Raw genomic sequence first — 23,353 nt, 5'->3', positions numbered from 1 at the left:
GCTCTAGAAGGTGTAAGTCAACTACCCTGGCCAGCAAGATCTCCGGATCTGTCCCCCATTGAGCATGTTTGGGACTGGATGAAGCGTCGTCTCACGCGGTCTGCACGTCCAGCACGAACGCTGGTCCAACTGAGGCGCCAGGTGGAAATTGCATGGCAAGCCGTTCCACAGGACTACATCCAGCATCTCTACGATCGTCTCCATGGGAGAATAGCAGCCTGCATTGCTGCGAAAGGTGGATATACACTGTACTAGTGCCGACATTGTGCATGCTCTGTTGCCTGTGTCTATGTGCCTGTGGTTCTGTCAGTGTGATCATGTGATGTATCTGACCCCAGGAATGTGTCAATAAAGTTTCCCCTTCCTGGGACAATGAATTCACGGTGTTCTTATTTCAATTTCCAGGAGTGTATTATGGGAATTTGTACTGGAACAGCTATAAAGACGACTTCCCATCAGAAGTTGTGATGCCAATTTTTAATCAATTACTCTTAAGGCTAAGCGAGATAGCAGCATCTACGACACTGTTGGCACCGTGTCTGTAAGTAACAATTGTGTCAACCGCTATTCCTTAAAACCAAACGCAGGGTAATCTGGCTGCATAACGCGTTAGAGTTTGCTTGGCACGCTGTTCGTAGCCTCGCGGTGCCGAAGTGTGACGTCCCGTACCTAAGCTGCTAAATACCTGCAGGAGAGATGAGAGCAGAGATCCCGCCTCGGAACCGCGCCGCGTCACAAATGGAAGCCTCTGGGAATGAGGTGCAGGGGGACGGGTTCGTTAACCGCGCTGCGGATTTGCCAGCGCGCCAAACAAACACCCTCTGGCGGAAAGCAACGCGACACGTGCGGCTAAACTTTCGACAGATTTGCTCCGCAGCGAAGCAACCGCTGTTTAGCCCCGTAATCTGGCAGCGGCTGCGGGCGCATGCGCCGCATTGACAGCCGGGCCGCTGTTGTGCCGGCAGGCGTCTGCTCCATTAGCGAACGTGCTAGAAGCACGCCCCGGCCGCCTCACGGGTTCCCGCCTAGTGCGAGCAAGCGGAGAGCCCAGAATGTACCGTAGGCTTACGGCAGTTTGGAAATATCTGCTCTTTGTGAGTACGTGCCTCTGCATGTCGTGTGTGTGTGTGTGTGTGTGTGTGTGTGTGTGTGTGATAGAGAGAGAGACAGGAGAAAGGGGGGGGGGGTGTAGTGGATGGTGCCAGAGGGAGAGGAAGGGGTGCAAAGGTGGACTGACATAGCACTCTCCGATACCGTAAATCCCTACTTTCAGTTCGTCGCTAAACATTTGCTTCAAGAGTAGCGCCAGTGCCGTGAACTCAAAGCGCCCTGCGATCTGTTCCATTACTACCTCGCGAAAACCAATCGATATTCGTTCCAGGCTGAGCGCTGTAAATCACGGAGAGGAATGTGCAGTACTGGATGGTACGAGCTCTGTGTAAAGCTTTTTAAAAGATTTTTATCTGCACCACGTTTCCTGCAGACGGTAACAGGAGAAATATATTTTCATTTAAAAATGAAATATACAATTATCTGTTCCGTGTCATCAGCTCAAGCCTGAATGGCACCATCCATTTCTCATTTTCTTCATATTTCATGATTTTATATCGGTTTCTATCACAGTTTAAATTTACTTTTTTATATTAAACAGTTCATTTCACTTAGTCATCTTCTGGGTGTAATGTTTCTCATTTGCGCTGCGATCATGCCTGATAGTCTACCGGGTACAAACAGTAGATGTTTTCCACGCTACTGCATCCCTTACGCCTCACGTGGTACGGCGACATCACAGAAGAGTGTGTCGGGATAGAGCGACGATGAAGCAGGCTACCGTAGTTCTCGTGCTGCACGACGTGTAATAAACGCAAATACGTGTGGTGAAATTATCTGCTAGTCAAAGTTTTATCAACAACATACTTGACAGTAAAACGAGGATAATAAAATGTAGTCGAATTAAATCGGGTGATGCTGAGGGTATTAGATTAGGAAATGAGACGCTTAAAGTAGCAAATGAGTTTTGCTATTTGGGGAGCAAAATAACTCATGATGCTCGAAATAGAGAGGATATAAAATGTAGACTGGCAATGGCAAGGAAAGCGTTTCTGAAGAAATTTGTTAACATCGAGTAAATATTTGAGTGTCCGGAAGTATTTTCTGAAAGTATTTGTATCGAGTGTAGCCATGTATGGAAGTGAAACGTGGACGACAAGTACTTTAGACAAAAAGAGAATAGAAGCTTTCGAAATGTGGTGCTACAGAAGAATACTGAAGATTAGATGGGTAGATCACATAACTAATGAGGAGGTATTGAACAGAATTGGAGAGAAGAGAAATTTGTGGCAGAACTTGAAGAAGGGATCGGTTGGTAGGGCATATTCACAGGCATCAAGGGATCAGCAATTTAGCATTGGAGGGCAGCGTGGAGGGTAAAAATCGTAGAGGGAGACCAAGATATGAATACATAAACAGATTCAGAAGGATGCAGGCTGCAGTAGGTACTGGGAGATCAAGAATCTTGCACAGGATAGACTAGCATGAAGAGCTGAATCAAACGAGTCTCTGGACTGAAGACCACAACAACAACAACAACAAACAACCTGAAAGGATCCAAGTTCAAGCATACAGTAATAATTATAGATGTTGCATACTGCCAAAAGTTTAATATTGAATACTGTGATACGGAAATACGTTATGGTATCATTACATTAGTTTGTTGTAATGTAATTCTAGCGGGAAAAGCCCACGTCTCTGTCTTGAGGAGGCAACGTGTACAGTCTAAGGATACAGGTCACAAGAAAACATTGCGTTACTTGTGCTGTGTGTAATTACGAGTGCTGTGTTGCTTTAGTATTTTTCGGACAACAATAACGTACGGTCAAAAGTTCCGTTTAGTCACACTAATGAAACAGAGAATGTCTCTGCGAGTCTGAGCGATGTCTCCAGAGTCTGGAACACATTTATAGCGACAGGATCAATTGAAGATCGTCACAGAAGTGGCCGCGGAAGAAAAACGACAGGTGTGCAGGCCTGATATCTGGTTGTAACAGAAGTCAAAACCATCAGCACATTGCTACACGTCTACGGCGACACTTACAAACAGCTACAGAAGTGCAGGTATCAACACAAATGACGTGAAATGGTCTGACACGAAATGGGCTTCGTGAGCAGTGACTACGTGTCAGGCGATCTCTCAAGGCTCCTCCTCTGAATCGTGTTCGCAGAGGAGCCCGTATCACGTGGACACTAAAGAAAGCGTTCTTTGTGGACTGGGCAGCGGTGGGACCAAACGCGCTTTTCTGATGACATCAGTATCAGTGTTCACCCTGACAATACTGATGTGGGTGTGTGGAGGCCACGAGGACAACGTTTACACTGTAGAGCGCCGCCCTGATCAAGGCGGGTCAGTCACGTTTTCGGGTTGAATAATGTATATGGCCACAGGATACTCCGTGTGCCAGTACACGGGAGGATGACTGGTACAAAGCATCTGGATGACATCCTTGCTCGCATTGTGGCCCCACTTCGTGAACGAATCGGAGCGGGTTTCAAGCTGATGGACAACAATGCTCGCCCACATCGGCACAATCTTGTGAGTACCTTCCTACTGGAGTGCAGAATCAGTCGCATAAAATGGCCTCTATATTCTCCATACCTCAACAGTTTTCAAAACATATGAGCCATTCTAAATCGAGCAGTCTGCAATCGCCCCGCCCCACCAGCTACATTATAAGGTATTGGTTGGTTGGTTGGTTGGTTGGTTGGTTTGGGGAAGGAGACCAGACAGCGTGGTCATCGGTCTCATCGGATTAAGGGAAGGATTGGGAAGGAAGTCGGCCGTGCCCTTTCAGAGGAACCATCCCGGCATTTGCCTGGAGTGATTTAGGGAAATCACGGAAAACCTAAATCAGGATGGCTGGACGCGGGATTGAACCGTCGTCTTCCCGAATGCGAGTCCAGTGTCTAACCACTGCGCCACCCCGCTCGGTATATAAGGTATTATAAAGGCCCCTGCAGAGAAGTGGGACGAAAACCCTCAGGGTACCTGGAGTTGGTAATGAGTTTGCCTGACGGCATTCAAAAATGTCTCCAGTTACGAGGAGTGCTAATTGGTACATAAACAATGCAATATGTAAGATGACACTGAGAAGAAACTGCAGTGTTTGCTGTGGAATCCTCTATAAGCTTTTGTTTTGGCTTTTTTTTGGTCCAACATATTTATCGTCTTTATTTTTGTTTTCTTATCACTATAAGTGACAGGACATAACGAGTTTAATTGCCTGTTATCTCCGGTACTGATAATAAAGCAATATACAACGTTTATTTTGACAACTGTTCAGCTGGCAAGCGGAGCTACTGTGCCAGTTGGTTGTTACGTCTGTCTAATGAGTATGTGGTCTGTTTTGCAGGAGACTATTTGTTACCACAGACTGGAAGCCAATTACTTAGTTGCTTTCCTATAGTATAAGCGTCCTAGGCTGACGAACATTACTCATGAACAGTTTGAATAAGGCGCTGCAGTCATGGACTGTGCTGCTGATCCCGGCGGAGGTTCGAGTCCTCACTCGGACATGGGTGTGTGTGTTTGTCCTTAGGATAATTTAGGTTAAGTAGTGTGTAAGCTTAGGGACTGATGACCTTAGCAGCTAAGTCCCATAAGATTTCATACACATTTGAACATTTTTGAACTGTTTGAACCAGGATTTTGTAAGTGTGCTCTTTCATGTGAGTACTACTTAGGATCCTTCTAATAAATATGAGTCTCGTATCTGCCATCCTCGTGCCTAAGTTTATGTGCTCGTTCCATCATAAATTACCGCTCCATTGGTTAAGTTACAACTATTTGATGGCTGTAACTGATACATTTCATCTGATAAACTGTTAACTCCTTGTTCAAAAAAAAAAAGGCAGAAAAGGAAACTAAACTCGTGATTAATATGAGAAAACTAACAGATAACATGCCATAAAAACGTACTTACCTGCTGTAATTAATTTTGTAACGTATGCTCCCCGTTATGTTTCTTATATCGTGTATATGAGTATTTTGTATATCTATGACGCTTCACAAATGGAGCTTTATTTGTCTTTACTGCTGATGATAATCGAATAGCAATCGAAATTGGTCATCAAAATTCTGTTGCGAATCTCAATCAGCGACGAGTACAAATTAAATGTATCAGGACTTATTCAGCGGGAGAGGCAGCTAGCCGTACACTCCGGTATGGAAGCATTGCGACAGTATTTGTTGATGATACGGGCCAGCGCCGACGAAGCGGCGCTACGAGACAAATAGCATTACGTGACTAGCTGGATGCTGTAGCCGAATGTATAAAAGGGATCAAAGTAGCTTTCTCACATCACATGATGATGGAAATATACCAAGTACGTGGTCAGCCTCCAGGGAGGAGTTATAGAACATTCTAGAAGCTTTCCGTGACACACGAAGGTAGTATAAATAGGGTTTCAGGAGAAACCTATAGTCAGTCGAGATCTGCTGGATATAACGAGGCGAGCTCCATGTCGTTCTACGGCAGAAGTGGAAACAATACGATTCGCTAGCCTCAGCTCCGCAACAACCAGGGAGATAGATTCCGGAGTAAGAGATTCAACTGACAGAAAGTAGTGCAAGATAGTGCCACTGGGGATTCTGTTATCAAACTAAAAGGGCTCTTATGAATTCCACCCTGCAGTAGTAATCACTCCTCACCAAGTTCTGTATCCTGCACCTTAGCATTAGCTTCCTCCTTCTAGTTGTCGGAGTTGCAGAAGCTGCCCGCACCTACGAGGTACGACCCCTGAATCCAGTTTGTGTCAATCTCACTCCCTCTTGGAACACGACAGGGGCAGAAGGAAATTTGCTGCCAGGTGTGGGGTTTAGCTAGGTGCTCGTCTAAAGGGACATGGACACTCAGAGTACAGGAATAGGTGCAAGGGAAAGGAGTGACGAAGAGTGAGAGGCTTGGGACTGAGAGCGGTTACTGACGTGGGCCAGGAGGTCCACAGTTCGAGATGTGACAGCAGCAGCAGCCGTGGGCAGAGGCCCACCATTCCCGAGGCAACAAGCGGCAGCAACCTCGGTCAGAGGCCCACTGTTCCCAAGATGACATCGGCTATAACCGTGAGTGAGAAGCTCACCATTCCAGACAGCAACAGCAGACGCGAGAAGGAGGTTCGCAAACCACCAGCATGGCATCAACACAGCCAGAGGTTTACGACAACACAGCACGCAGCATAATAAAATAAGAGGTTAGTGGAAATGACTGCTCCCGTTGAGACAACCATCAACAGTGATAGTGATCGATTATACGAGGGCAGTTCAATAAGTAATGCAACACATTTTTTTTCTCGGCCAATTTTGGTTGAAAAAACCGGAAATTTCTTGTGGAATATTTTCAAACATTCCCGCTTCGTCTCGTATAGTTTCATTGACTTCCGACAGGTGGCAGCGCTGTACGGAGCTGTTAAAATGGCGTCTGTAACGGATGTGCGTTGCAAACAACGGGCAGTGATCGAGTTTCTTTTGGCGGAAAACCAGGGCATCTCAGATATTCATAGGCGCTTGCAGAATGTCTACGGTGACCTGGCAGTGGACAAAAGCACGGTGAGTCGTTGGGCAAAGCGTGTGTCATCATCGCCGCAAGGTCAAGCAAGACTGTCTGATCTCCCGCGTGCGGGCCGACCGTGCACAGCTGTGACTCCTGCAATGGCGGAGCGTGCGAAAACACTCGTTCGAGATGATCGACGGATCACCATCAAACAACTCAGTGCTCAACTTGACATCTCTGTTGGTAGTGCTGTCACAATTGTTCACAAAAATCTGAACGAACTTCTCCTTCTTCATGACCACGCAAGACCTCACACAAGTCTTCGCACCCGAGAGGAGCTCACAAAACTTCAGTGGACTGTTCTTCCTCATGCACCCTACAGCCCCGATCTCGCACCGTCGGATTTCCATATGTTTGGCCCAATGAAGGACGCAATCCGTGGGAGGCACTACGCGGATGATGAAGAAGTTATTGATGCAGTACGACGTTGGCTCCGACATCGACCAGTAGAATGGTACTGTGCGGGCATACAGGCCCTCATTTCAAGGTGGCGTAAGGCCGTAGCATTGAATGGAGATTACGTTGAAAAACACTGTTGTGTAGCTAAAAGATTGGGGAATAACCTGGTGTATTTCAATGCTGAATAAAACAACCCGTTTCAGAAAAAAAATGTGTTGCATTACTTATTGAACTGCCCTCGTACATGGGTTATGGTTCAAATGGCTCTGAGCACTATGGGACGTAACTTCTGAGGTCATCAGTCCCCTAGAACTTAGAACTACTTAAACCTAACTAACCCAAGGACATCACACACATCCATGCCCGAGGCAGGATTCGAACCTGCGACCGTAGCGTTCACGCGGTTCCAGACTGAAGCGCGTAGAACCGCACGGCCACACCGGCCGGCACATGAGCTATAGTGAAGCAACTAAGTTAGTACCGCGCAAGTTTGATGGACACCGAGAACAACTCCCAGAATTTTTAGATAATTGTGATAATGCCTACAAACTGGTAGAACCTAATTCTAAGAGACTATTCCTTAAGTATGTTGTAAGACGAATAACGGAATCAGCCCGTAGTAAGATTACTGTAAGGGACCATACTGAAACCTGGTCAGAAGTGAAAGAGATCCTCACCAAAAACTATGTTAACAAACGGACGCTAGACTATTACGCGTGGCCGGCTGGTGTGGCCGAGCGGTTCTAGGCGTTACAGTCTGGAACCGCGCGACTGCTACGGTCGCAGGTTCGAATCCTACCGCGTGCATGGATGTGTGTGCTGTCCTTAGGTTGGTTAGGTTTAAGTAGTTCTAAGTTCTAGGGGACTGACGACCTTAGCAGTTAAGTCCCATAGTGCTCAGAGACATTTTTTTTATTACGCGTGCAAAACGTTTAATAGCCGCCAAAGTCAAAATGAGAGTGTGGTTCAGTGTGGAGCCTGGGTAGACTCCATTCAATTGCATTTCAGGGAGGCCATGCGGTGAGTAATGACAGCCACAGAAATTCCTGGCAGTTGTGCCTTAATCAGGAAATTGGGTAGAACAGTCTTTATACAAGGTTTATTTAGTGATAGGATAAAAACGATAGTACGGGCTCAGGGAGAGAAAATAGCGCTGTCTGAAGGAATAGATTTGGCGTCAACTGAGGAAAGCGCAATTCAATCCAAGAAGGAAAATACCGGCATACAGGCTATGTGAATCAGACAGGGAAGAAAGGATGTTACAACTGTGGAAAATTGGGACACTTAGCGGGAGAATGCCAGACCCGTGTACAAGTACATAAATTTAGTCAAATAAAACATGATCAATCACTACCAATGAGAGCTAGGTTACCAGTGGAAAGAATAGATGTTAGCAAATTCCACGGTTATGGGTCACGCGGAGAATGCCCACTGTTTGTACGGTGCTCGAAATGTAACCTGACCGGACATTCCCCTCCGTGCAATAGAGCGAAACCGGTAACTTGCTTCACATGCCGTCATAAAGGGCATTACGCAAGCTATTGTAACGAAAGTCGTTGGGAAAATATACGGCAACAGAGGAAACCGGGAGACGAGGCGCAAACATGATGCAGCAGTCCCATTACGTTGCGACAAGCATAGTACGTATAGACTGCTCAAATGGCTCTGAGCACTATGGGACTTAACATCTATGGTCATCAGTCCCCTAGAACTTAGAACTACTTAAACCTAACTAACCTAAGGACAGCACACAACACCCAGTCATCACGAGGCAGAGAAAATCCCTGACCCCGCCGGGAATCGAACCCGGGAACCCGGGCGTGGGAAGCGAGAACGCTACCGCACGACCACGAGCTGCGGACGTATAGACTGCATTGGAAAGAATGGCTACGTACAAATGAGTAGCCATGACACAACAGAAAACAGAATAGGGCTACTAGTGGACAGTGGTGCTCACTTAAGTTTAATTAAAGAGGAAGCATTAAAACAGAAGAGAATAGACACCAGAAAAGCCGTTACGATAAGAAGTATCGCTAATGAAGAAATCACAACAGAAGGACAGGTTAGGATAAGACTACAGACAGAAAAAAGGTAAGGAGTATTAACACAATTTCCAAGTGCTAGGGACACAAATGGATTTGCCATTCGAAGGGTTGCTAGGAAGGGATTTCCTAAAGAAATACTGAGTAGTGCTAGATTACGCACAGAGATGCTTTAAAGTACGAGGTGAATGGCTGGCGTTAAAGGAGGCCACCGAAGAGATAGTGTTATTGAAGTCAGCTCGGGTAGTAAACATTGAGTGGACAACTTACGCTGCAGTTACATCACAAGGCCAAAGAGGAACAACCCCATTAGCGCCCAATTAGGCCACGTACGGTGAAGGGCGCATGCCCAACATAAACATGGCAAGGAACCGAGAGGGAATCTCACAGCTAATGAAAGAATGTCACATGCTGAAAGTAAAATTAGATACGGAACGCAACAAGTACGAGGATACAAAACGGGAAAATGCTAGAATAAAACAGGAAAACTGTTACTTGAAAACGAAAGTGTATTGCGTAGAAAATGAATTATATGCTGCCAACAAGTAGATGGAAGAACTACAACGGAAGATAGCTCGCCAGCAGAAATCAGTTGAAGATTTGGGAAACAAAAGACAAAAAGGCATAGAAAAAACGGAAGAACGTAGGTTTACTATGGGTACTAACGGCCAGAAAGGGGCAAGCAGTACCACATTCGAAATACGAGTATGAGGAACGAAGCCAGCAAACAAAATCACGATCGGTGCCAGAGAAGGAAAAATCGTAAATGTGCGAGTATCAAAAGTAAGTGGTAAGGAAGCAATAATTCCGAAATAGGAAGTACGGCAGGGCGTGATTATCCCCGAAGCCATAGTAACGGTCCACGAGAGAACTTGTATTACCAGTATGGTAAACACTCGCGAAGAAGAGATAAACTGCGAGATGTCGGAAGTGTTTGGAGAGGAAATGCCACCTCCGAGTAATTATAGAATTAGACAAGCATCCGCAAGAAGAAAAAACGTAACTAAGTCAAGGCTCAGCATGTTTAGGGAAAACTTGCGAACAACACATTTAAACAGCCATGATCATGGCTGATGTAGGGAAGAGGCACAGGGAAGATATAAAATGCAGGCTGGCGGTAGCAATAAAAACATTTCTGAAAATATGGAATTTGTTAACATCTAATGTAAGTTAAACTGTTAGAAAGTGTTTCCTGAAGATATTTGTCTGGAGTGTACTTTCGTATGTAAATGAAATGTAGGCAATAAGCAGTTAAGACAAAGTGAAGTTTTTGAAATTTGGTGCTGTAGATGAATGCTGAAGATTAGATGCATAGATTGTGTAAGTAATGAGAAGGTACGGAATCTAACTGAAGAGAAAAGAAATTTATGGCACAACTTCACTGAAAGAAGAGATCGATTGTTAGGACAAACTCTGAGGCATCAAACTATAGTCTCTTTGGTACTGGAGGTAAATGTGTGTGTGGAAAGGGAGGGGGCGGAGGGAGGGAGGTCAAAATTGTAGAGTGGGCCCCAATAGATGAATACAGTAAGCAAGTTCAATTGGACGTAGGTCACGTTATTTATTTGGAGATGAAGAAACTTGCGCAGGATAGAGCATCATGGAGAGCTACATCGTACCATTCTTCAGACTGTATTACTTTCCCAGTAGTGTGGATGTCTGTTAACGACTATGTGTGTGTTGAACACACAGAACACATTACGGTTCCAGAAGTCCTGAAACATCTGCAGACGTGAAGGCAAACATTTAACCACACTTTTCCTGTCCAGTGGGAGATCTTGATAGTGCTGTTAACACGCAGCATTATCTCCAGTCCTAACGTCGTTAGAGTTTCGTCCACATGTTTGGGTGAAAGGAGGAGTATCGAGAAGAAGTGCAGGTAAGTGACCTCAATGATAGACCGCACTATGCCCCATGCTGCTCCTATGAAAGCACGCGCTAAGACCAACAACATACGAATGAGAGTCCAAATCCTTTTGCAAATGAGAGTGAACTTCCTGAAAAATCACTGGCGAAAAAACTGTTGTAAAATTTTAGTCTCACTAATTAAAAGTACGGAACACGCTATCGTGTGTAAGGGACAACCACAGCCATTCTGAATAATAACTGCTTGGCTGATCTTGTAAATAATTTATTTAACGACCAGTTTCTTATCCTAGAAGCCACATCATCAGGTTAAACTTGTTAAATTACAAAAAGTGTTATCTGCAGGTTTGGTTGAATTATAGTTACAATCAAAAGTGAGAAATAAAGAAAATTTCCATATAGACAGATTTTATATAACACAGTGTTTTTAGGCAGGTCTGTACTATTTATGCAATAACGTCATCCACTAAAATTTTTCGTAACGTGCTTTGTTTGCTTATCACTTATTTCTTACAATATGCTCAGGTAAACACACCTCAAATAACAATTTATATATTCATAATCTGGTGATGATTGCCAATATTATTCTCAGTAGGTGTGTAAGGTGTCAAACAAATAACACACCTTACATTGCATTCCTGAAACAATTCTGGTTAAATCGATGTCACACAACATAATTACGTGGAAGTGTACGAATTTCATTCATATGCAGATCGAACAAACAAACCAACATCTCATGAATATAAACACTTACACTAGTAACTGCACACAAGTAATTTCCCAGACCCGAGCTACGAGATGCAGTTCTGAAGAAAGGAGAATTTTAGGATGGCACGGCTGTTCTGCGTATGGCTGAAACCTCACAGCGGGACACCTGGCGGACACAATGAGACGACGGAGCCACTGCATAGGCTGCCGGAAAAAGCAGCCCTCGTCCCTGCTTTAAAAGACGACCCCTTGGAAAGCCTTTCTACAGGAACACGGCCGGAGATGGAAGATAAAAATATCTGGGGAAAGCCACCTCAAAACAGTGGTGACTCACTATAGCCACCTGTGTTAAAACTCGCATGAAAGAAAAAGCTGTTATCTCAATATTACGTAGCAAAAGTTTAATGTTCTACGAAAGAAACGACGCCTATGATAGCTACAAAAACTCTAGTGAGTAGAGTTATAACAAGTACGAACACACCTATTGGCCAGAAAGAAAACACGTGGCCACCAGATTTGATATGGGCAAATTGCAGACAGAGTAATTCGCTTCTTCTCTTGCGGAAAATCGTCGGGTGTTTGAGCAAGGCGACTCGCGCCGCGCAGAGATGATTGAGAGAGTCATTTTGTCAACACTTATTCACAGGCCCGTCTTAACCAGTTAGGAGTTAAATTGCAAAGTCTCCTAGTACGGAGAATTCCACCGAGCACTGACAGTTACCGCTTGCTAGCGATTTGAGGGCAACGACGAATGCACTATTGCAGGCAAACAGCGTGTACCATGCCAGTTAGCTAGGGAATAACTAGGAGTCTCGGCTTCACCAAAGATGTAGTAAATGTGTCTGACTGGTGTTAACAGTCGAGAGAGACTTAGAATAGATTCTCAGATTAACAGCTTGCTCCGACAGCAGCCACTGCCGCCGTCGGCGAAAGGTAAACACACACGCTTTCGCTACGCTAGCATATTCAATTGACACACAGAACTGCGGTCATCGCTGTCTCTCCTACTTTTTTCGTATATTTAACCACGATCTGTAGTTAAACATATTCACGATTGTCGGGCTTGAAGCAGAAACGCGAGATATCCGATTTCACAAAAAGAATTGATCAGCCACCGTAGAGTGCTTTATACCCTGAAGTTATTAAATTGTTTTAACTGTGTACTTCTTTTTGATTGCTCTTTAGCGACTCCCATTCAATTTTGGGTATTTTCATTGTGCACTTTAGTGAAATTGATATCTCTGGCCCCAATGGTATTTAGTTTGTTTGTATTTTTATCGACCCCAGACATGGTCATCAGACATGTTTACCACTAAAGAACCTTAAAATAGTTAGGAATTTCGCTTCACAGTTGTGAACAGCCAGTATCAATATTTTATCGTCATGTACGCAATTTTGCTAACATTGCTATGTCATGAAGTCATACTCAGAGTAAAAATAAATTTTAGTAACGAAACTCTAAGGCCTCGTGGGATTAGCCGAGCGGTCTCGGGCGCTGCAGTCATGGTCTGTGCGGCTGCTCTCGGCGGAGGTTCGAGTCCTCCCTCGGGCATGGGTGTTTGTGTTTGTCCTTAGGATAATTTGGGTTTAGTGTGTAAGCTTAGGGACTGATGACCTTGGCAGTTAAGTCTTATAAGATTTCACACACATTTTTGAAACTCTAAGATTTTCATTTTTGCTAACATGACCTGTACACTTATTTCTGTTAGCGATAATGTTTCCTTTACAGGCAGTGTAGTGGAACCGACATTGACATCATAGTCTGATTACGTCACTGTCCATACTGCTGCACTCTTCTGCACTCTGGATGCGTGACATGGTATCTTTCTACCTTGCGGGCTGTAAGCTCAACACCAAATTACTAAAACACTCACAGAGCGTCCTTGCGCAACTGTGATGGAAGACATATCAGAACCAGCCTCACACATGTAAGAGGTGGTTAATGAACATAGGACAAATCCAATTTTTTTTTTTTTTGCTCGTGGTTCCTTGTCACCTGTTTTTGTTTTATTGTGTAATTCGGGGCAGGATCCTAACAATTTTTATCAATGATTGTTACCACTCCACGCGAATTTCCATAGGTGATATTGACCAACTGCTCATGCATAGATCCGATTTCCGCCAACGACACTGCTTGTCGCTCGGTCCACAGCTGGCTATTTTACCCTCTGCATCTGCATGTATTGCGGTCTGCTGTATTTATGGCACATCATTTTCACACAAATTTCTCATCAGTTATCGTCTTTATACGGTTTTTATTACTAACTTGGTTCTTATTAATACTTCCCACTTTTTATTAATTTTTAGGCACCCTGGATGGACTAAGCCCCTACATTTAATGGTTGATCGGTTATGAATGTATGTCTGAAAGAACAGACACTGCGGTGACTACAGCCTTTATGAAATATGTCAAATTAATTTGCAGTTACGAGTATGGACAACCATTAAGTGTACAATGGGATAACGACAATGAAAAGTTTTGCTCACTTCGCGAACGGTCGTCTTACGATTAGGCTATCTCAACACGACTCAAGGTCACACCCAAATCTCCATATGCCCTCAACCATGTGTCTACAACCTGTACTAATACAGCCATTATGTATATTTCCTTACAAGGGAGACATTTTACGGAAGTCACATGGCGCATGGAAGTTCTTGGTCTGGCTGTGAGTCATGCTTGGATAGCCAAATGGTAAGGTGACCACTCACCATAAGTGGAAAATCTGAGTTCGAGTTCCAGTCTGGCACAAATTTTCATTATTGTCATTCCATTATACAGCTGATAGTTGTCCATATTCGCAACTGCGAATACATTTGACCTTATTGTGTTAGGTTGGGAGGATTCTTCTTGATGGTGTTTATAGATTTAAAAAAAGTCAGGCACACTTGAGCAACTGTGGGCCCATATATTCTGCTTACTTGTCCGCCTGCTTACCTGAGGAGTAATATGTTTGCCTATCATGGAGCGAGCCCGGGTTCGATTCCCGGCTGGGTCGGAGATTTTCTCTGCCCATGGGCAGGGTGTAGTGTTGTCCTCATCATAACCGACATGCAAATCACCCAATGTGGCGTCACCTGAAATAAGACTCGCAACCCAGTGCCCGAACTTCCCTGGATGGGGCCTCCCGACCAACAATGAAACACGATCATTTCATTTCATTTTTCCGCTTATCTGATGATCCGCTAACTCCGTCATTTATTCATAGATAAGGAATGTTCGATCCCTTCCATGTTGCAACTTTAATGCCATGTTTCACAACGTAAGTAATTGGCTCTTTTTCTCACTATTGTTTGTAACTATAATTCGACTGCAGTTGTAGCGAATGCTTTTTGTAATTTAACAGATTTAATTTGATGTGGCTTGTAGGATACGAAATTGGTTGTTAAATAAATTATTTACGAGAACAGCCAAATGGTTATTATTCAATATAACATACAAAATAAAACATTCTTAATTATCACAAACACAGAGGTGCGATGGTCTCAAGAATCGTTCCAGATCATACATCTATCCGAACCTTTTAGTTCTTCTGTCACATCCTGTAGTACTGACCTTCCTTCCTGACACACCATGTAAGTAAATGCAAACACACAAAAATAGATTAACATTAATTTCACTTAATAGGTCAAAATGCACTAGTGTTCTACAAAGCTCCAGTAGTTCTTCATACGCAAGAAAATGTTTCGTATCAGTATATCAGTGAAATTCACGTCCAGGCTTAAAAATTAAAAACTTTTATGTCAAGTTGAAACCGGTATCGGACAATGTAACGAATAAATGCAAAGAGATTTATACATACGAGCCGAGTCGCTTGTCGCGAGAAGTGCTTTGTGTTTCGTTGCGTGCCCTAATTAGCTTGCCAGTGGCAGGCCTCGTGCGTTGGCCTGGTCCCCCTCCCTCCCTCCAGCCCTCCCTTTGGCTTTGACTTGCGGGTCGGTGTGGGTCCTACGAGCTTTCCGGCTGCAACTCCGACCGCACTCGGCACTTGTTGCTCGGCGCAGCTCCGCGACACGGAAAATGCGTGCCAATTTGCATCTCAAACGGGCGTTGTTTCGTAACATTTCCGTTCCAGTTAATGGTTGCTCTATCACACGCTGCTGTGCTCCAGAAATGTGTCGAACTACAGTAACAAAGGCGGACTGGTCCGGCATTATATAAACTTCGTAACAACTAGCGACAAGCAGTTTTCACATGCATTGTGAATGTGCATGCAAATCATCGCAGTCGTTCGGTTCTGGAGATTCCAGCAACTAGCATAGCCAATATCCCATCACCAGTTCAAAATCTATAAAATCCTGCTAAAGTAATGAACATGTAATTGTCATCCCCAATCGCATCAGCAATTCCAGCAACTTACAGAATCAGTATAGAACTCTTTCCAGTACATTTAATTAATTGTCTGTTGCCATGAAGAGCTGGTATGAGCCAATGGACTGTTTGACAGTCGATACTTCGAAAAGTATAATGGGCAGTCAAATTAAAACGATACAGATAAAAACTGTTCATTCTTTCAAAAGTAATTGCCATAACTGTCAATAGATTTATCCCGCTGTGAGGCAAGACAGTTAACGCCTTCATGAAAAAATGTTTGCAGTTGCTGACGGAACCATGATTGTACCCAGGCGAGCACGTATTCGTCCGAAGCAAATCGACGGTCACGAACGTCTTTCTTCATGTCTCCAAAAATACGGTAATCACGTTAGGAGAGATCGGGAATGTATGGAGGATGTCTACGGAATTCCCAGCGAACGTCCTGCAGCATACTCGAAACAGCCTTAGAAACAAATGTTCACCCACTTTTTTTCATCTGCCTCGTTTTCATTTGACTGTCCCTTACACATTACACTTAATCTTTGCCTTAATGAATCCCCCATACAACCAGCAGAGGTAGTAATTCTCTTTGACAATAGATTAGTGCATCTGTAGAATTATTTATCTTCTTTTCCTTCGATAACCTAAAAGAAATTTATTAGTTTCCATTTACCGCGATGTGCTATTATGGTCTGTTAGGCCTATCAATTATTAGTCCGTGTATGTTCTTAAGCAAAATGTTTAGTCATCTGTACCAGTTATGTGATACGGTGTTGGTACATTAAAATCCAACAACATCTTCCTGTTAGCAGTTTATATTTGGGATGCAGTTAGCGAAATGTTAAAAGAGGAAAAATCAATAAAGAATTCTTTTTGCTCTAAAGCACTGATTATCGACTGACACGTCTTAATCTCACTGTCGTTCTTGTATGTTAGCTGCGTTGGTTCAGTGAAAAGCTCTATCCGCAATTATTTCATTACATTTCATTATGAGTGCCCTGTTGTTCATATTTACTGAAACATGTCAAAAATGGTTCAAATGGCTCTGAGCACTAAGGGATTTAACTTATGAGGTCATCAGTCCCCTAGAACTTAGAACTACTTAAACCTAACTAACCTAAGGACATCACACACATCCATGCCAGAGGCAGGATTCGAACCTGCGACCGTAGCGGTCGCGCAGTTCCAGACTGTAGCGCCTAGAAGAGCTCGGCCACCCCGGCCGGCTATGTCGATCAATTGGTGAACTAAAACGTCTCATATATCAATGCTTTTGATTTTGTCAAAATCCGTTACATATGTCTACCGGCCGATGGATATCTGCTGCTGATAACACGAGTGGGATGGGTGATTGCAAAATTCGAGCCTCTAACACGTCTCAATGTCCTTGTATCTCTCTAGTTAGTTGCATGTCCTGTATTTGTTGTGCTGTAAGAATCTGACGGAGCCTTGGATGGTGCCTCATGGAAGAAGTGGGCATGGCTAGCTACGGACAACCCCTTGAGTTCTCTAGGGAGAGATAGGGCGCCTCCACGCCAGCACCAACGTGGTGACCAAACCAAATGTTCTACTGTCACCTCCGCCAACACGCTAGTTATCAAATAGGCGGATCACAGGATGCTGGGCTGTGATATTATCTATGCGTCTGGGTAAAACTACGCATTAACACAGTCCATCAGGTGACAGACAGTGGACGAAACGCGAACGAGGGTAGCAATCTGAAGAGCGGAGGGAAAATAGTGCCAAGGCTTGTGCCGAGGAAAAAAAACCTCTGCGACAGTGGAATGGGTAGTAAGAGCAGTAGCTTCTTACTAGCTGCGATAGTTCATGCAAGGTTGGGTTTGTTAGTGTGGGTATCATTCATCATTACCGTGGTAGGCGATGGCGATGTATCCCGGTTTGCTGCAGCCGCTGCTTTCCTGGAACAAATAGTTCTAATGGCTCTGAGCACAATGGGACTCAACTTCTGAGGTCATTAGTCCCCTAGAACTTAGAACTAGTTAAACCTACCTAACCTAAGGACATCACACACATCCATGCCCGAGGCAGGATTCGAACCTGCGACCGTAGCGGTCTCGCGGTTCCAGACTGCAGCGCCTAGAACCGCACGGCCACCAGCAGCCGGCGATAATGTGTTCATAGAGCCTCAAAGAAGAGGTATGCTTTAAAACCACCACAAATGATGCTAAGAATTGTTAACCAGAAGAGTAACGATAATAGTGCAATCGATCAGTATTTGCGAATAGGTCGCACGATAGCCATGCAAGCGACATACTTGTTGACAAACATTGCTTTTTCATAGTTCTCTTAAAAAATTTTATAATATTATTTTCCATCGACAGCTTCTAGCAGACGAGTTTTTCCTAGTTTATCTTACTTCGAACTTACACAGTAAGGTACTTAACGTTTGCCGTAGGCTCATTTTTTGTTTTGGAATAAACATGCATTTAGAACGGTATCCGCCTCCATGAACGAGAGCCACATCAGCTCAGTGTATCGCTTTTGGGCCTGCTCCCCACCCCCACCCCATCACCCCCCTCCGCCCTACAGTGACTGACTACCCAATCAGGATCGTTATATATAAACGGGAGATCGGCCATAGATCATCTCACTGTGTGGGTGGTGTGTGTAGCTTTTCTGCATTTAGTGTACGGTACGGCTTCCCTGCGTGGTGCCAGTTTTTCGGCACGTGTGTTCCAACTGGATATCCAGTGAAGGTGGCTGATTAACAGGGGCTCTCACCTGTACCGTTGTATTTGCGTATAATTGGCCATAGATGTTAGGTCCTTGCAAGTACGTCTTTTGGTCTGCTATGTTTCCATCTATGGTTGTGGTCGTAGTTCCCCAGATTCAGAATAAAAGGGTTCTGCGAATGTATGGCGTTTCTGTATAGTCGCGTGGTGAGTTTGTGGATTACCTCCGTGAGAGTCTCAAGTCGTTATTCCCGGTGAAGATACGCGATGCGCGTGTATCGTGGAGTATTGCTTATGATTCTGAGTACTTTGTTTTGTATGATCTGCAGACGGCGCAGGTGTGTGGGCGCAGCGTATGCCCAGACAGGGGCTGCGTACGTCCTCAGGGGTCGAATAAGTGTCATGTACATGGACCTCGACACCCGTCTGTTCAGTGTGCTACGCCTGTTGAGCATAGGGTAGAGCTGTTTGAGCCTCGCGCTTGCTCTGTTGGTCATGTGTTGTATGTGGTACCCCCAGAGTAATTTCCGGTCCAGCCAGACACCAAGGTATTTGACTTTCTCGCGGAAACGTATTGGGCGTGCAAGTAGAGTTTGTAAGTAGGCTGTTTAGGTTTTTTATATTGGTAACGCCACATAGCGCTCTGATGAAAATCACTGGCTGTGCTGTGTGCAGTCTGTGGCTAGTTTGCATTGTTGTCTGCCATTGTAGTGTTGGGCTGTTAACTGTTAACAGCACGTAGCGTTGCGCAGTTGGAGGTGAGCCGCCAGCAGTGGTGGATGTGAGGAGAGAGATGGCGGAGTTTTGAAATTTGTAATACTGGATATCATGAACTGCTATATACATTATGACTTTTGAACACTATTGAGGTAATACATTGTTTGTTCTCTATTAAAATCTTTCATTTCCTAACTATGCCTATCAGTAGTTAGTGCCTTCCGTAGTTTGAATCTTTTATTTAGCTGGCAGCAGTGGTGCTCGCTGTATTGCAGTAGTTCGATTTTTGTGAGGTAAGTGATTTGTGAAACGTATAGGTTAATGTTAGTCAGGGCCATTCTTTTGTAGGGATTTTTGAAAATCAGATTCCGTTGCGCTAAAAATATTGTGTGTCAGTTTAAGCACAGTCGTGTATAATTTTCCTAAGGGGACGTTTCATATGTCGACCCTTAGCTGAGGATGCCTCACTGGAATCTTCTGATTTTTTTCTTGTAGTTTGTGTAATTAGTGTAGCTATTGTTTATTGCTAGCGCGTAATTGTAGAGAGAATCTCCTTTGTAGTTGCAGTCTTTCATTGTTGTACAGTAAAACAGTTGTGGCATGCATGTAGATTTGCACCAAGTATTTCGCAGCTGCGCTTGCAATTAACTAGATATTATTTTCAGTGCTATGTTAATGTGTTCTCTTATTTTTGCTATTCAAATTGTGCTTTTCTGTGTTATCGTGTGAAATATTGTGACAATAATGGCGTGTGAAAAGCGTAACACTAGGCTCCAAAGTAAACTGAGAAATAATAGTGACGACGAGCGTCGCTTATCAGCACCACTGTGTAGTGAATTAACAGACATTCGAAGTAGTAATTTGGTAACTGTGCATAGGGAAATGGAGCGGGCGGCAAATAATGGTGTTGGCAGTGAAACAATTAGTGAACAGGGAAGCATTATCGATCGATCGGTCGGCAATAGCTCGCCTCAGGAATCCGAAATGACAGGACGCAATTTCGCAAATACTGTAGATTCAGGTTTTGGGTCCTCACCGTTTTCTCAAATAAGTCAAGACACATTTTCTGCTTGTAAAATTGTGAATGTTGCCGGTGCAAATTCACTGCCGAAAAGCACTGAGGAACATGTTTCAGACACCAGTGCATTGTTATTACAATTAATACAACAAATGGGACAAACACAGCAAAAGCTTCAAAAGTTAGACACAATGGAACAAAATCTTCGAAAGTTAGACACAGTGGAACAAAATCAGAGACAAACACAGCAAAAGCTTCAAAAATTAGATACAATGGAACAAAATCTTCAAAAGTTAGACACAAGGGACAACACCAGAGACAAACACAGCAACAGTTAGATGCAATGGAACAAAAGTTTCAAAAATTAGACAGTGGAACATAAGCTTGAACAAACACGTGAAGATTTAACTACTTAGTTACATAACATTGAATCGAAATGTCAAAAAGTCTTTAATGATGTAAAAACACAAATTTGTGAGCATTTTCAACCTATTTTTTCGCGGCATGAAAATGCATTACAGAATCACGAAGCAGCCATAAAAGAACTGCAAACTATTGTTCATGAAAATCATGAGACCTTGCAAGCTAAAATTGACTCAGTTGCATCTACCGATTCGGTTACGCAACTTGCAAAAACTCAGGAAAACTTAAAGGACACAGTAGATACTCTGAAAAATGGTTCAGAAAGACACATGGAGGAAATTAGTTCATTATCAGAAAAAGTAGTTGAACTTTCGGATCAGCTAAATAATTTATCTACGAAGGTAGATGATAATCTGAATGACACAAAACCGGTAGTCTTTAATGACACAGAAGAGTGTGAACAAATTAAGAAATTCAAACAAAATTAGAATCAAATAAATACGCAGCACCAAAGAGAAATCTGGGAAGTACAAGATCAGTTGACACAGGTAATACAAGACTTACGTATTTCAGAGGACACTCGCGCCCCAATACGGAAAAGCCACAAAATAATAACACAGGGAATTTCGGAAATTGTGAAAGAAATTGGCAAGGGGCACCGAATTTTGAAATGGAACCGCTGAAACGACGTAATAATGACCGATATGCGACTCGCCGACATGATGATTTTGACTATAAGCTGTTCATTATTACACGTAAATTTAAAACATTTAAGAATTCTCACAACGACATTCATCCACAAGCGTGGCTCCATCAATTCTCTCATTGTTTTCCTCCCAACTGGTCATTAGAGCACAGATTAGAATTTATGTGTGGCTATTTAGAGAATGAACCAGCTGTAAGAATGCAATCGGTGATTCACGATTGCCACAGTGAAGGAGAATTTTATCATGCCTTCCTTCTCAGCATATTGGTCTCAAACTACACAAGACCGAGTAAAACATAGCATCATAATGATGAAACATTTCGAACAATCTGAATTTTCCAGTCTTGTGAAATATTTTGAAGACATGTTGCACAAGAATCAGTAGCTGTCAAACCCATACAGCCCCTCAGAACTCATCCGCATTTGCTTAATCAAATTACCTGAACATTTACGACATATTATTTTGGCAGGACGTTGCAAAGACGACATTGAAGCTTTTCAGGGACTCTTACAAGAATTAGAAATTGACACTGACAATCACGGAACGCGAAAACAGGAACACAACAATTACAGGTCACATCCGTCGCAATTCCGCAATGAAAGAAATAATAACTGGACACGACAAGACCATTCACACAACACAAATAGTGACCAACACAGACACCACCCGTATGACAACCGTTGGCAGAGTAGTAATAATTACAGGGAAAGATCACCCCTCCATGGTAGTGACTATCACAGAGACAATCAGAGAAACAGACAATATGGGAACCAAAATAATTATTATCAAGGGAGACAGAGTAACTTTAGACGCAACGGTCCAGCGCGCAGTTACGATTCAGGGAGAAATTCTCCACCACGTGACCGACAAGAAAGAAACTATCGAATCTACCGACATGACGACAGACGATATGATCGTAACGACAGAGCTGAATTGCATCAGAACTGGCGGGATTCAAAGAGAGCAGGGCCCTCTCGACAAGGTGAATTTGTAGAAGTTAGGTCTCCAAATCCCAATAACGACACGCGCCAACAAAGAGACAATAGGCAATGACTCATACCGCTGGCAGCCACAAAACATACGTATGAAACTGACGACGCAGCTTCCGTCGCTAGTAATTACGTAAAAATGGAAGACATTAGGGACATCTTACTCCAGGAACATGACATAAAACATAGCAACATTGCATATCCTGTGATTCACATTACAATAAATGACGTAAAATTTACTGCAGTACTTGACTCTGGCAGTCCCATTTCAGTAATTAGTGAAACAGCCTTTAGCAATTGCAAAAAATCGAACGATTGCCCCACACTTCCGTTACGTAAGATTAAATTACAAGGTGCAATCGTTGGAAAAAGTGTAGATGTATGCCAACAAACCAACTTAGAATTCTTTTGTCAAAGCCACAGCTTCTCTATGAACTTTCTTATTGTTCCATTATTGTCGACGGAAATTATATTGGGGATAGACTTTTTGAATGAATCCAAAGCAATCATAAACTTTCACGATGCTGAAATAAGTTTAGAGAAAGAAGGTAAGTCAATAGCTTTGAAATTTGAAGATTGGTTCTCAAACCATGACGAGGAAATTAATCGGCTTTACCTCCTGTTAGACAACAGTTCGGAATTTTCTACGGAACTAGACAATAACAATCACTCTGCAAGTACTGACAGGGATGATATCGACGGCATATTTGAAACTAATGAGTTAATTCAGAATAAAATTCAAACAATTGAGAATTGTAATGACACTGATAGGCAGGACCTTTTTGAGATTTTACAAGGACATTCCACAGTTTTTACTCACAAAACAGGAACAATCAAGGGATTTCAATACCAATTTCGTGTTATGAGCATACTAAATTTTGTGTTAGACCATACATAATTCCAGCACATTATAGGGACCGTGTTAGAACAGAAAATA

This window comes from Schistocerca cancellata, chromosome 1, assembly GCF_023864275.1.
Source record: "Schistocerca cancellata isolate TAMUIC-IGC-003103 chromosome 1, iqSchCanc2.1, whole genome shotgun sequence".
Lineage (NCBI taxonomy): Eukaryota > Metazoa > Arthropoda > Insecta > Orthoptera > Acrididae > Schistocerca > Schistocerca cancellata.
Note: the sequence above shows the minus strand (reverse complement) of the source record.